The sequence below is a fragment of the Mus pahari genome, chromosome 4, assembly GCF_900095145.1.
Source record: "Mus pahari chromosome 4, PAHARI_EIJ_v1.1, whole genome shotgun sequence".
NCBI lineage: Eukaryota > Metazoa > Chordata > Mammalia > Rodentia > Muridae > Mus > Mus pahari.
Genome location: NC_034593.1, coordinates 115,575,397 through 115,589,262, shown reverse-complemented (window position 1 = coordinate 115,589,262; position 13,866 = coordinate 115,575,397). Strand labels below are relative to the sequence as shown.

General features: G+C 44.3%; 1 protein-coding gene and 2 pseudogenes across 11 annotated transcripts in view; all 3 read left to right on the top strand.

Moving 5' to 3' along the window:
• Positions 1–13,866, top strand: part of Ank2 (ankyrin 2) — a 569,474-nt gene that overhangs the window by 12,666 nt on the left and 542,942 nt on the right. The gene's annotated exons all lie outside the window — the stretch shown is intronic.
• On the top strand, positions 2,746–7,743 carry LOC110320133 (annotated as a pseudogene).
• LOC110320135 lies at positions 6,653–7,240 on the top strand (annotated as a pseudogene).

Sequence of the window (13,866 nt, the reverse complement as noted above, 5' to 3'; positions counted from 1 at the left end):
ACAGATGGTTGTGAGCCACCATGTGGTTGCTGGGATTTGAACTCAGGACCTTTGGAAGAGCAGTCAGTGCTCTTAACCGCTGAGCCATCTCACCAGCTCCCTAGTTTTTTTTTTGTTTTTTTTTTTTTTAATTAGCATAGAAAGTAATGAGTTTTCTTTTGGCATTTTCCAAAATTATTTTATTTTTCTTGATTTGTCCTTGCAAACAGTTTTGTTGTTGTTGTTGTTTTTGTTTGTTTGTTTTAACTTTTTTTTTTTTTCCTTCAATGAGGTCCTGAGAATTGAATACCTGGCCTCATGGTGCAATGCAAGTCCTTGCCCTGAAACACATCTCTAGTTGTTCTTTGACTCTCTATTTTGAGACACTGTCCTTACTAATGTGCCCAGGCTTGAACTGACACCATAGTCCTAGAACCTTCTTCCCTCCCCACCCCCCCCACCTCTGTCTTCTCTGTGTCAGGGAGAGAGGGATCTGAGGAATGTTAAGGGAAGTATGGAAAAGTGACCCAGTAAAGCAGTGGAGACCAGGAATGTGTGAAACACCCACCCTCACAGGGTCCTACCTAGCCTTTTCAAAAAGCCATTAAAAGATTAAAATAAAACCCGTATGCTTCACCAAAGAAGAAGTAAATCTCTGGGTCTCTTCCACAGCATCTTACCCACAAGCTGTTCATCTCCAGCTTCCCTGTATAATGGATGGCCTGCTGCCAGGCACTTGGCATTCAAAGGCAGACTCCTGGAAACGCCAATTTTTCAAACCCATTAACCTTTATTCAACTCTTATGAAGAAGAATTGTCATTTTTCTTCTGCGGTGTATGATCCAGTATTAGCTGGATTTGATTGACCTTTCACCCCATGTTTGTCCTAAGACAGGCTCATAAAACCAGTATCTTTTTGGAGGCATTATGGAAACTGAGCTTCTCTTTTGCTGTTCATCTCCTCAGACAACTTCTCCCTCATTCATCTGGGTATTGAACGTGCTGCATAAAGCCCTTTCTGAACATGGCTTCCTGGTGAGAGCATTTTGCTGCACCGCGGAGCGACTATGACATGAGGGGAGATGGTGAATGCGTGGACTTGAAGTATTACTTCTAAATGTGAACTTGATCCAGGCCCAGGGACTGGCTTGTAGTTCCTGCACTCTACATGTAAAGGAAGGGGATGCTTGGAATCCACAAGCCCCACGTCTGCCCGGGCAACACAGCAGCAAGATGACTTCTCAAACCTAAGTGATAAGAACTGGAGAGCTCTGAGTTCGAGGCCAGCCTGGTCTACAGAGTGAGTTCCAGGACAGCCAGGGCTATACAGAGAAACCCTGTCTCGAAAAACCAAAAAAAAAAAAAAGAACTGGCTCAGCAGTTATGAACACTCGCGGTTCTTTCAGAGGACTCGAGTATGGTTTCCAAAGCCCATGTGTGTCTCACACAGCTCATTATTTTAGCTCCAGGGGATGTGATACCCCTCTTCCGGCATCTGGCACAACCCCATGCACATGCTATACACATACGGATACACACACACACATAGAGAAATACAAGTAGAAGAAATCCTTACTAAAACTGAGTATAAGCGCGTACATCTCGAACATCATACGTACTAATCACGGCCATGACGGTCGCTGTGCTGCGTGCTCTTCTCCCTCGTATGCTGGGCCTTGGCTCAGCAGCCCTTTCCTTTCTGCCCTCATCTGTTGTGCTTCTTTGCTTATAGAGATTGGGCCGAAACTCTACCGCCAGCAAGATTAAACCAACTCATTTGTGGATGCTTCACCTGAACATTTTGCAAACATTCTAAATCCTTCTAGGCTTTTAGGGCAGTTTTGATTCTGTGAACCCTTTTATTTCCGGAAGTTGTTCCCACGGAGGCTGGAGAGCACCATTCATAGACTCAGACTAGATCAATGCGAGCTCAGGATGGTACAGCTGTAGACACCATTCATCACGCATCAATTATATCCACTCCGGATGCTCGAACTTCCTCAGCTGTCTTGTATCTGAACCTCTGTGGCTAGCTCTTCAAGTCTACTATCTCCTCACTCTCAGGCATGATAAAGATCACAAGTCAGAGATAATGAGGCCAAGGGTGGTGGGGCATGCTTGGAATCCCAGCACTTGGGAGGCTGGTCTACTAGGATTGCCAGCCGTTCGAATCCTGTCTGAACAAGAGTCTGTCTAAAAAGCAAAGCAAGGGCTGGGTGGGCCTGGTGGCACACACTTTCAGTCTCAACACTCTGGAGGTAGAGATAGGTAGATCTCTGAGTTCAAGGCCAGCCTGGTCTACAGAGCAAGATTCAGGTCAACCAGGGCTACTCCTCTCAGAAACAGAACAAAACAAACCTAAACCAACCAACCAACCGTGGACAAATACAATATTTTGTATTTACCAACACAAAACAAAACAGAGCTAGGTGAGTCAGGACAGACTGGCTATTTATACTGTCGTTCTAGCTCTTAAGAGAGAGGTAGATTGATCTTACGTTTGAGGGCAGCCTAGGCTACATAGTAAGATCCTATTTCAAAAAAGTAATAAGGCTTGGTGATGTCACTCACCGCTAGAATACTTGTTTGTGCATGGCCCTGGGTTTGATCGCCAGCAAGGGAGAAAGAAAGAAAAAAAAAAAAAAAAGAAAGAAAGAAGAGACTCAGATTTAGCAGATTTCTCAAGATCAAAGACAAGTAAATGACAGAACAGGGGATCCACACCCACATGTGTTAGACATGGAAGCCTGAGCCCTGAAATAGCACATGGAACGCCACCACCTTATGGTAGCTGTCATGCTGAAGCCTGGAAACACAGATGCAAACACTCTCAACAGTGGGAACTCCAACCGCAGGATACAGTGTGAGCATCCCGGTGGTGGAGTTTTACTGATACAAGGGGGACCTTTGTTTGCTTGATGAATTCAGAAGTGACCCAGAGGATGGAGCCTAAAGACCACTAAGGGCTTGAAGCATGGTTAAGACCGGAGGTGGCGGGGACTTGTCAAGGAAGGGTTGTAGAAGAGGGGACAGAGCATAAGGAGTGTGTTTGTCACCACGACTGGTGACATGCTTTTCCTACCAGTGTTTCTCCTGGCACATAGTCACTCGCCCCCTTTACCACTGTTAATGTCTTTCATGATTCTGTTTTTTTATCTTAGATTTTCCTCTCATGTGTTTATACTTTTCCTCAGAGCAGCCACTCGTCCCTGGCAGCTTCTATTATCACGACAAGCTGTTGTCCCCACAGTGGAACACCCTCGTTTTGCTCCGGGTTTTGTCTGCATGCTTACCCACCAGGCCCTGCAGACTGGGCTCGGCTCCATAGCTCTCGTTCTCTGCAGTCCACTCCAGCTGTGCTCTTTGCTCCCTATTTTGGGTGGTCCCCTCCCCGCAGTCCTCTTTCTGAGCAGGAACCCTTGAACTACCTTTGATTTCTCTCTTGCTTCCTCTCACTGTCACTGTCCAGGTTCAGGCCTACATTGTGCCGTTTCCAGCTAGACTGTAATATTTCCCAGCTGACTTCACTCTGCTCATTGTATCTGTTTACAAGCCTTCCTCTATACACTGGGGTCTGATCGTGTCATTCCTGTTTAATGAAATCAGATGTGTGTTTCCTTAATTGCTCTGTTGGGTGCTAAGAACAGAAAACCTCTACACCGGGTGCCTAACGTGATGGATGATGACAAGTGCTCAGTGAGCAGTTTAAGCTTTCAAATTGATAATACACTCACCTCTGTGGACTGCACAGAAAAATGCAGAGTTGGTTTTATAGTGTACTTATGAGAACAAAGGTATTTCCAAGCACTTTATTTGTGGACCGCATCACTCAAGTCACCTAGAGATTGTTTTGACGAATTACAAAAGCTATTGTGCAGGGAAGCGCTTGTCCTTGGTGGAGGACAGAGGATTCACCATTATTTTTAATGTATTTATTTTAATGTGGTACAGGTATGTCAGGATTTAGGAACTGCTCCCACCCAGGTTGCCCCTGCCAGTATCTACTGGCTCCCTCTATTCACTTCCTGCTCCTGAGAAAGCAGGAGCCCATAGGCCAAGGCCAAGCTCTGGGGTGGGAACGTAAAAGGTAAGAGGGAGGAAGGATGCTGAGGGGAGGGTGGGACTGAAGCCGGAAAACCACTTATAACTCCAGGAGTGTGCAATTGTCATAAAGATAGTTCATGCCCGTAATCCTAGCACTCTGGAGAATTGGATATTATTCAAGGACATTCTCAGCTACATAGCACGTTTGAAGCCATCCTGAGCTACACAGAGATACCATCTCAAAAATTAGAGGGAAGAGCAGCATGCTGTAGCACCAAGCTGCACCCGGAACCAGTGAGAAAGAGCTTGGGACCACCAATAATTGCTTCTTTGGGAGTCATTGCAAGAAGACAGATGGTTGGAAGGGAGACAGCACTCTTATGACATAGCTATCAGCTAAGGGTTACAATGTAGAAGGAATAGAGATGCTCACATCACTGAGGATCCCGGAGAGCTACTGAATCAACTTTCCCAGGCATAACAACCTCTGAACCCCTTTTTTTCACAAAGCGGGAAAATTCTAAACTTTAAGGCCAGTTAGTGGAAACTCTGAATACTGTATGTATGTGTGTGTACAAGCACGCACCATGCACTTGTGTGTATAGATTTGCAGATCTGTGTTTTAATTAACAGAGAGATAAGAGTCGCTGTCATACACTTAGGAGGCAGAAGCAAGGATAAACGACTATATTGTGGTCTCTGCCAGAGCCAACCCTGTCAGCCTGGAGGTAATTTAGAGTATTATACCAAATCCTGAAGCTCTTTGGAAAGGCTCAAATGGCGTGACTGCAGAACCAGAAAATGTAATACAGTGAAACGTTTTATGAGTTTACTTGTATGTATGCAATCTGCAAGGGCTAACAACTGGCCTTTGATGGAGAGGCATAGGTAAGGAAAACTCCCTTTCTCCTGTTCCTGCTCCCTTTCCAGGAGAAGAGCCCTACCTCAGTGATCAGTGTAAAGACCCTGGGCTTGGATGGGCATGATCCTGGGTGACTCGCTAACCCAAAGCCACGCTTTTGACATCTTTCCTGTTAATGCTTGCAGTGTTGCGGTGTCATTCCCACCACACTCGCCTCCAATCATCCTGTGATTGTGACCCAATCAGTGTGAGCTATGGTTTCTGGCTTATGTGTTGCTGGAGACTAAAGCCACAGCTTCCTGTATGCTAGGAACACTGCCAAGTGAGTTGAGCTCCCGGCCCCCAGCAGAAGCTTTTCTGTGCATGAGACCACGGGTTCACACTTGCTCAAAGGTCTTTCTCTGGGGCAGAGAGATGGATTAGAGGGTAAAGGTGCTTTTGCACAAGGCTGGCAATCTGAGTTAAGTCTCTGGGGCCTACATTAAAAACAGAGAAAACAACCAGGCGGTGGTGGTGCATGCCTTTGATCCCAGCACTTTGGAAGCAGAGGCAGGCGAATCTCTCTGAGTTCAAGGCCAGCCTGCTCTACAGAGTGAGTTCCAGGACAGCCAGGGCTACATAGTGAAACCCTGTGTTAACTCCCACTCCTCTAAAAAAGTAGAAAAGCCAACCAGCTCTATGGTCTTGTCCTCTGGCCTCTACACATGTGGGACATGAACCCCACATACACACCATGCACATATACACATGCAGATAAATAAAGTCTTCCATGTTCACATCTCTGCCCAGGGAGTAAGTTTGCCTGGAAGTCATCTTGCAAATACCTTCTCCTATTTTGTTGGTAGAATTGGGTCCCATGCCCCTCCACTTCTAGAAAATCTGAAACTAAGTTTTGTTGGGGAACATTACAGAAAGGGTTAGTGATCCAACCCACAACAGCTGCCATACCTATGGAGAATATTATTGAATATTAAGACTTGTAACCATGCAATCAACTTACTATAACCATGCCTCTCACCCCTGTTATATTGAAAGACTGAGTCTTCATTCAGTTTACCTAGCTCAATGGAAGGAAAAGCAATTTTCAGTTTCTGTGAGCTGTTGCCACAAGGGCTTGATAGAAACATCCTGGTTAATGTTGCCATGGTGATCAAAAAGCTGTACTACCTAATGTATTGCTTTGAACGTTTCTTTAGAGCATCTGACAGTGAGGGACACAGGTGACCTTAGAAACAAACACATCGTCCTTGACAGCTGCTTTGAAAGGCATTTATTCTTCAGTAGATATGATATATTCATTACAAAAATGTATCTAGCTGTAATTTTTTTTTATTTTAAAATCCCATTTATTGCTGGACAGTGGTGGCACTTGGGAGGCAGAGGAAGGAAGATCTCTGTAAGTTCAAGGCCAGCCTAGTCTACAAAGCAAGTTCCAGGACAGCCTATGCTACACAGAGAGATCCTGTCTTAAATACCAACCAACAGCCTTTTCTGAGATGTGGTAGTGGGTACAGCGGAGCTCTGTTCACTCTGTTGCTGTTCTGACTCACCTTCCTGATGAAGAACAAGTTTGCCAGGAAGCTGCACCACAACTATTGCTTTTAAAGATACTGGGAAGACACCAGTGGAACCTGAGGTGCCAACTCATTAATCACACTCACAAGCCGCGATGTGAAGTGATGTCGCTGGAGAGGATGTGTGCTGACTTCATAAGAGGTGCAAAGGAAAAGAATCCGAAGCCCGCGGCGTCCCACTCTTGGGAGGATCATGGCTCCTTCCCTGCTGCTGCTGCTGCTGCTGCTGCTGCTGCTGCTGCTGCTACAACCATGGCTGGTGTGTCCTGGACTGCTCCAGAGGTGCTGCGAGCTGCTACAACAGCAACTGCCACAGAGCTGGAGTGGCTTTGCCAGTCCTCCATGGGCACCAGCGTTAGCAGTCCAGAGTCCATCCATTCTCACAGAACTAGCACATGATACCAGTGAAAATAAAGAGAATTCCAGCTTTTTAGATAGTATCTTTTGGATGGCAGCTCCAATAAAACAGGGACACCATCAAAGTTAAGTGATGTAGAAGAAACCCTCACCAGCTTATTAAAATTAAAAACAATATAGACATTTGCCCTGAATGTGGTCTCCTGAAGCAGAAACATGTCCTTTATGGCTATTGCTATGAAAAAGAATGCCAGGAGACAACAAAAATCAGACAACAAATAGGGGCTCAAAGAGGGGTCCTTTCAAAGCTCCTCCCGTTGAGACTAAGGTACTATACACAGGAGAGAAACCATCAGAAAAGAATCAGGGCAAGAGGATTGTTGAAAGAAACATAAAGAGGCAATCTTGATTCACGCAGAATTGAACTAAAAAATGTTAAAAGAGTAATTTCATAGTTAGGCAGTTATTTAAAAGCAGGAGTCTTCATTTTCATGTTGTACCTGTTTTCAAATCTTCCATGTATTTTAAAATGGATTTAAAAGTTAGCTGTTACTTTTAAATGAGGTGATTTGAAGACTGCATCATGAAAAAACACAGCACATTTATGTAAAGGCAAAAGAAGAACGAAAGAAAGAAAGAAAGAAAGAAAGAAAGAAAGAAAGAAAGAAAGAAAGAAAGAAGGAAGGAAGGAAGGAAGGAAGGAAGGAAGGAAAGAATCTGAAAGTGAAAGGACCAGTTCGAATGCCTACCTTGAGAATCACTACAAGAAAAACACCTCGTGGTGAAGGTTCCAAGACTACGTGGCCTCCTTTCCATATGAGAATCCATAAACTCATTGACTATCACAGTCCTTTGAGATTGTTAAGCAGATTACTTCCAGCAGTATTGACAGGAGTGGAGGTTGATGTCACCATTGCAGATGCCTAAGTCAGCTATTTTAATAAGTTGACTTAATTGTTAAGAAACACAAAACAACCAACCAAACAACAGAATAATTCCATTTCTTAGCCACGTGTAGTGGTATATACTTTTGACCCCAGCACTAAAGAGGCAGATGGATCTGTGTGAAGTCCAAGTCAGCTAAGGCTACACAGTAAGACCTTGTCATAAAAATATAAAACTAAAAGTATGAATTCACTTACTTATTTCTGTGTTTGGTTATATGTGTATGAATGTGTTAGGTGCACGTATGAAGGACAGGGTACAACCTGTGGAACTCAGTTCTTTCCATCTACCACATGGGTTCTGGAAATTGAACAGGTCATTGGGTTGGAAGTCAAGCATCTTTACGCCCTAAGTCGTCTTACCACCCCTACGTGTAAATTTTTAAATGCAATTATTGAAGAAACAGCCTTATTGTAGACTAAAGCTTCTACTCAATTCAGAGGTGGGAAATGTAGTATTCTTACAGTAACTATGCTTTTTCAAATTGAATAGTTATGCTAATGCAGAAATATCTAAGCTGTAGTATTTTGAGAGTGACTGAACAATGGTTTCTGGAAGCCTACTCTTTGTCGGGCACGGTTAAAGATTCTGAGAATACACAATGACCATGAAATCACGTCGCATGTAGGTCTTATCTTCTATGTGGAGCTCAGAGAACTTCATCCTGGTCCCTTCCTCCCATCCATCACTACATGCGATCTGGGGTTTGAGCTCAAGGCGTAAGCTGTGCAAGTCCTTCACTTGCTGAGCCATTCAAAGGAGGAGAAGAAAGAAAAATAAAACCTTAACATCTGTATGTATACTGTCATACAGAGCTGAATCCAGTGGTTTGTGTCTGTCATCCCAGTGCTTGGGCTGCTGGATCAGGAAGATTGTCACAATTAAGAGAAGCCTTGGTGACGAAATAAATTCAAGGCCAACCTGGGCTTTGCAATGAGACTCTGTCTAAAAAGAAACATAAATAAATAAATAAATAAATAAAAAACCAACAAAAGTTACCAGAGTCAGTAAGGACAGAGAGAGATTGGGGGTGTCTTGCATTTCTAGTGGGAGAGTTTTTGTGCCCACCATGGAACATTACAGAGTGTTCTAGTTTGTATCTTTAAGTGTCCTGCCCCCAAAGACCATCTGGTAAAGACTTGACCTCTGTGTGGTGCTTTAGGAAAATATGGAACCCTTAAGAAGTGCCTAGCAGGAGGGCTTGTGCCCTTGCAAAGGATGATGGGACCCCAGCTTCTTCCTCCCTCTTGCTATCACTTCCTGGTTCCCAGGCCAACAGTTGGCCCCTACTCTGCTTTGCCTGTGATTGCAAAAGTAAACTTATAACATGCAAAAGCCTAAGCTAAATGTCTTCATCAGAATTATGCATAATTTGCTGGAAGTAGATGATGAGACCAGTTTTCTTTCAGTGTTTATAAATATCCAGTTTAAGTTTATAGAGTTTATGTAAAATTAAATAAGACATAATTCAGAGAGAAGCTGTGGTATACAATATAGATAATGATTAAGATACTGTGCTGGTTTGTATATGCTTGGTCCAGGGAGTGGCACTAGCAGGAGGTGTGGCCTCGTTGGAGGAAGTGTGTCACTGTGGATGTGGTCTTTAAGACTTTCATCCTAACTACCTGGAATCCAATCTTCTTGCCACCTTCAGAACAAGATGTGGTACTCTTAGCTCCTCCAGGTCCATGTCTGCCTAGATGCTGCCATGCTCGGACCTGGAACACATGTGGCTGTTGAGCCACAGGTTAGACACACCTGGGGAGCCTTTCCTTTTGCAATATTTGGAGTGACTAGTAGTGAGAGGAAGTGCTGAGGACGTGCCCTGTGAAGAACTGAGTTAAGGGCATGTAAAGGCATTTGAAGACAAGTTAGCCGCCCTATACACTTGTAATCCCTTGCGTAATAACACTGATAATAGTTTGTTTCGTTAAATGCTTTCACTATAATTACATATTATTAAAAATTATTTTACATGTAATATTTTGCCTGCATGTTAAGAGGGCATCAGTACCCCAGGAACTGGAGTTATAGACAGTTGTGAGCTGCCTTGTGGATGCTGGGAACTTGGGTCCTCTAGAAAAGCAACCAGTGAGCCACTAACCCCTGAGCCATTTCTCCAGCTCCCTATTCCAATTTTAAAAACAGAATTAAGGCTGGGCGTGGTGGCGCATGCCTTTAATCCCAGCACTTGGGAGGCAGAGGCGGGCAGATTTCTGAGTTCAAGGCCAGTCTGGTCTACAAAGTGAGCTCCAGGACAGCCAGGACTATACAGAGAAACCCTGTCTCGAAAAATCCAAAATTAAACAGTAATACAAGGTAAGAGGGTCTCCCATTGTTTTACACCCCCACCCCCGCCTTTATTGTCAGACAGTTGCTTCCATATTTAGTTCTAGAACTTTGTTGGCGTGTGTGTGAAGTTATCTGGGCATTATGCCCAGTTTGTTTAATTTGTGTTTATTTGTGAAGTGTCGTAGATTTCGTTGCATTTATTAGATTATTACTGTTATTAGTAGTTACTAATGATATATCATAATGCGTTCTTATCTATCTGGCACTGAAGCAACAGTATTCCCTCCCGGGAGCGATCTCATACACTGCTTCAGTCTGAAGAAAGGATCAGCTGCGGCGAGACTCCACAGTGAATCCATCCCCCGACCTGTGTCTTTAAGCGTTCTTTTCCTTTGCGGGTTCTGCTTGTCACAGAGACAGTATCCTTTCCTCTTCCTGGACGTGGCGGCCTTTTCTACCTCTGGGGTTTTGTTCATTTCGTCCCTTCTCATCTATCTGTCAAAGCTCCAGTCATCGCCAAGGCGTGACACTTACCATTTCTTCCTTGGGTGCTTTCCTATGCACGTAGACCTCATTCACAGTGGATAGCAGCGGGTCTCCCTCGTCTCCCTGAGAAACCATTTGCTTCTTCTTGAAACACTGTCTCTGAATAGTGTAAGGTTTGCTGCTAAGGTTAGGCTGCCTGGAGAGTTAACACCAGGGATCTACCTGCCTCTTCCTCACCAGCACAGGGGGTTATAAGTGTGCAGCACCATGCCAGTTCTTTTGTCTCCCCTTGGGTACTGAACCTGTGTCTTCATGCTTGCACGGCCAACATTTTACTCACTGAGCTATCTTCTCAGCCATTCTGTTTTCTTCAACTGTGACAAAAACACATAAAAATTTACTGACTCAGTTACTTTTAAGTGTCTAAGTAGCTGATGTTAGTATAATCTCCCCTGTATGCCATGATCTTACAGACTTGTTCATCCTGTAGAACTGAAACTTGGGCCGGTGAGATGACTCAGCAGGAAAAGGTGCTTGCTGTCAAGCCTGATGACCCAAGACCAAGTCCAAGTGCAGTTGGTCCTCTGATGGCTGGATTATCCCACTCCTGCATGCTGATGGAGGCTACCTTGCACTGATATCACCATAGGACATAAGCCTGGGGCCAGCTCTGCTCAAAGTGGAGAGAAAACAACTAATGATGAAAGAAGAGCAATAGCAACTCTCTCTTTTTTTTTCTTCCAAATGTTTCCCGACCTTTACTTTTAGTTTAGGTGCATGGGTGTCTACGTACCCACAGAGGCCAAAAATGGTATTGGAAGCCCATGGGCAGGAGCTAGAGATAGTTATAAGCTACCGTGTGGGTGCTGAAAATTGAACCCAGGTTTTCTAGAAGGCCAGCCAATGTTCTTATAGGCCCAGGCATCCTTTTGAAACATCCTTCCTTCCGGGAAGTGGTGGCTCAAGCCTTTAATCCCAGAACTTGGGAAACTTAAGAAACATCCTTCCTTAAGATACTGCTGTGCTTGTTTAGCATATATGACTCCCCAGTTCTGCCCATCATCCCAGCACTTGGGAGGTAGAGGCAGGAAGATCAGAAAAATGCAAAGCAGTTTTCTTTTTTTTTTTTTCTTTTTTTGTTTTTTCGAGACAGTTTTTCTGTGTAGCCCTGGCTGTCCTGGAACTCACTGTGTAGATCAGGCTGGCCTCGAACTCAGAAATCTGCCTGCCTCTGCCTCCCAAGTGCTGGGATTAAAGGCGTGCGCCACCACTGCAGGGCTGCAAAGCAGTTTTCAAGCTACCTGATAAGTTCAAGGCCAGCCAGCTTGGGATACATGAATTTGCGATACTTTATTCTCAACTATAAATTCTCATATAAATATATGAGACAAAATAAGTAGATAGATAGATACATAGATAATAAATATGACACAGAAAGATGCTGTATTCTGAAGATGTGTAGTCTGTGTTTAGTTCCCTGAACTTCACTCAATCTGATGTTGTTGGTTATCATGCTACCTAATTCTGCTTCCTTGTCTGTAAGTTTGAAATGGTCTGCGTAACACAGAAGCCTTGTGTAAACACTGTATTTATACATTTATTTATAGTGCCTGTGTACATGTATACAGACATGAATGCACATGCTTGTCACAGGACATGAGTGGACGTCAGGGGACAATATGCACAAGTCAGTTCTCTCCTGTTCTGTGGGTCCTGGGGCTTGAACTCAGATAATCAGGTTCAACGGAAGGCCCCTTCACTGGCTAAGGCAGCCCTTTGGTCCTATTGTTAAGAATTACATATTGCTGCAAAATAGCTGCTGCATAGTAGATAGTTCATAAAGGGGCTGGAGAGACGGCTCAGTTGGTAAAGGCCTTGTCGCACAGTCTGAGGATCTGAGTGTGTCAGCCAACATGAGTGGAAAATTCCAGGATCTGTGATTCCAGTCAGTAGTGGGGAGAGGGACACCAGAGGCTCCTTGCAGCTGACTGGCCAGTGAGCTTGGACTCGCTGAGAGACTCTGGCTCCAAAATTAGATGCACTGCGATTAACAAAGACATTAGGTGTGAGTCTTCAGCCTCCACACATGCATGCCATACTGATACATAAATATAAAATGTCCCATAATTATTAGTTTATATTTATTTGTTTCTTTGTTTACTTGGTTGGTTGGTTTTTTTTTTTCAAGACATTGTTTCTCTGTGTAGCCTTGGCTATCCCTTTTTTTTTTTTTTTTTTTTTTTAAAGATTTATTTATTATATGTAAGTACACTGTAGCTGTCTTCAGACACACCAGAAGAGGGAGTCAGATCTTGTTAAGGATGGTTGTGAGCCACCATGTGGTTGCTGGGATTTGAACTCTGCACCTTTGGAAGAGCAGTTGGGTGCTCTTACCCGCTGAGCCATCTCACCGCCTTGGCTATCCTGGAACTAGCTCTGTAGACCAGGCTAGCTCCAAACTCACAGAGATCTGCCTGCCTCTGCCTCCCGAGTGCAAGATATAAGGCATGCGCCACCACCAACCAGCCGTTAGTATATTTTTCACGGCAAGGAGAAAAATGTATTGCTGCAAGTTCAAGGCCAGCCTGGTCTACACAGTGAGACTCTGTCCTGGGTAGGGGGGGAGACAGAGGGTGTCAGGGAGAGAAAGAGAGACTAGAACATGAGTGCCGGTTGTGGCACACATGCCTTTGATCTTAGAACTTAGTTCCAGGCCAATCAGGGATACATAGTGAGACCCTTTCTCAAAAATCCCCCCAAACAAGCAAGCAAGAAAACAAACAAACAAACAAAAACCCCGAGAGAGGTGGCGGTAGGCGAACACTTCGCAATGCTTAATCAAACAACATCAAACTGTTTGATAAGATATGTTTCATAAAACATGCACGCTGTCTGTGTTTGTTGCCTCTTGTTCATTGCACTGATGTTTTTGAGCATAGAACTGCCCCCTGTATCTATGAATTCTGAGTCTGAAGATCCAAACAATGAAGGATAAGGGAAGGGATGGGGGCAGGGCGGCTGGTGAGACCACTCAGCAGTTAAAAACACTTGCTGCTCTTGCAGAGGACCTGAGTTCAGTTCCCACGTGGAGGCCCTCAACTATCTGTACCTGTGGATACAGGGATCTGACACGCTCTCTGTGCCTCCAGCAGCAGCAGCTCACATGTGGTCTACACACGTCCATGCAGGCAAAACACTCATGCTTATAAACCAAGGAAAAACTGATAACAAAGTTTTGTTTAAATTACAGCCATATTAAACTGCCTTTTCTTGCCACTGTTCTGTAAACCATACAGTATAGCATCTGCTTATCTTGTACAATGAAAA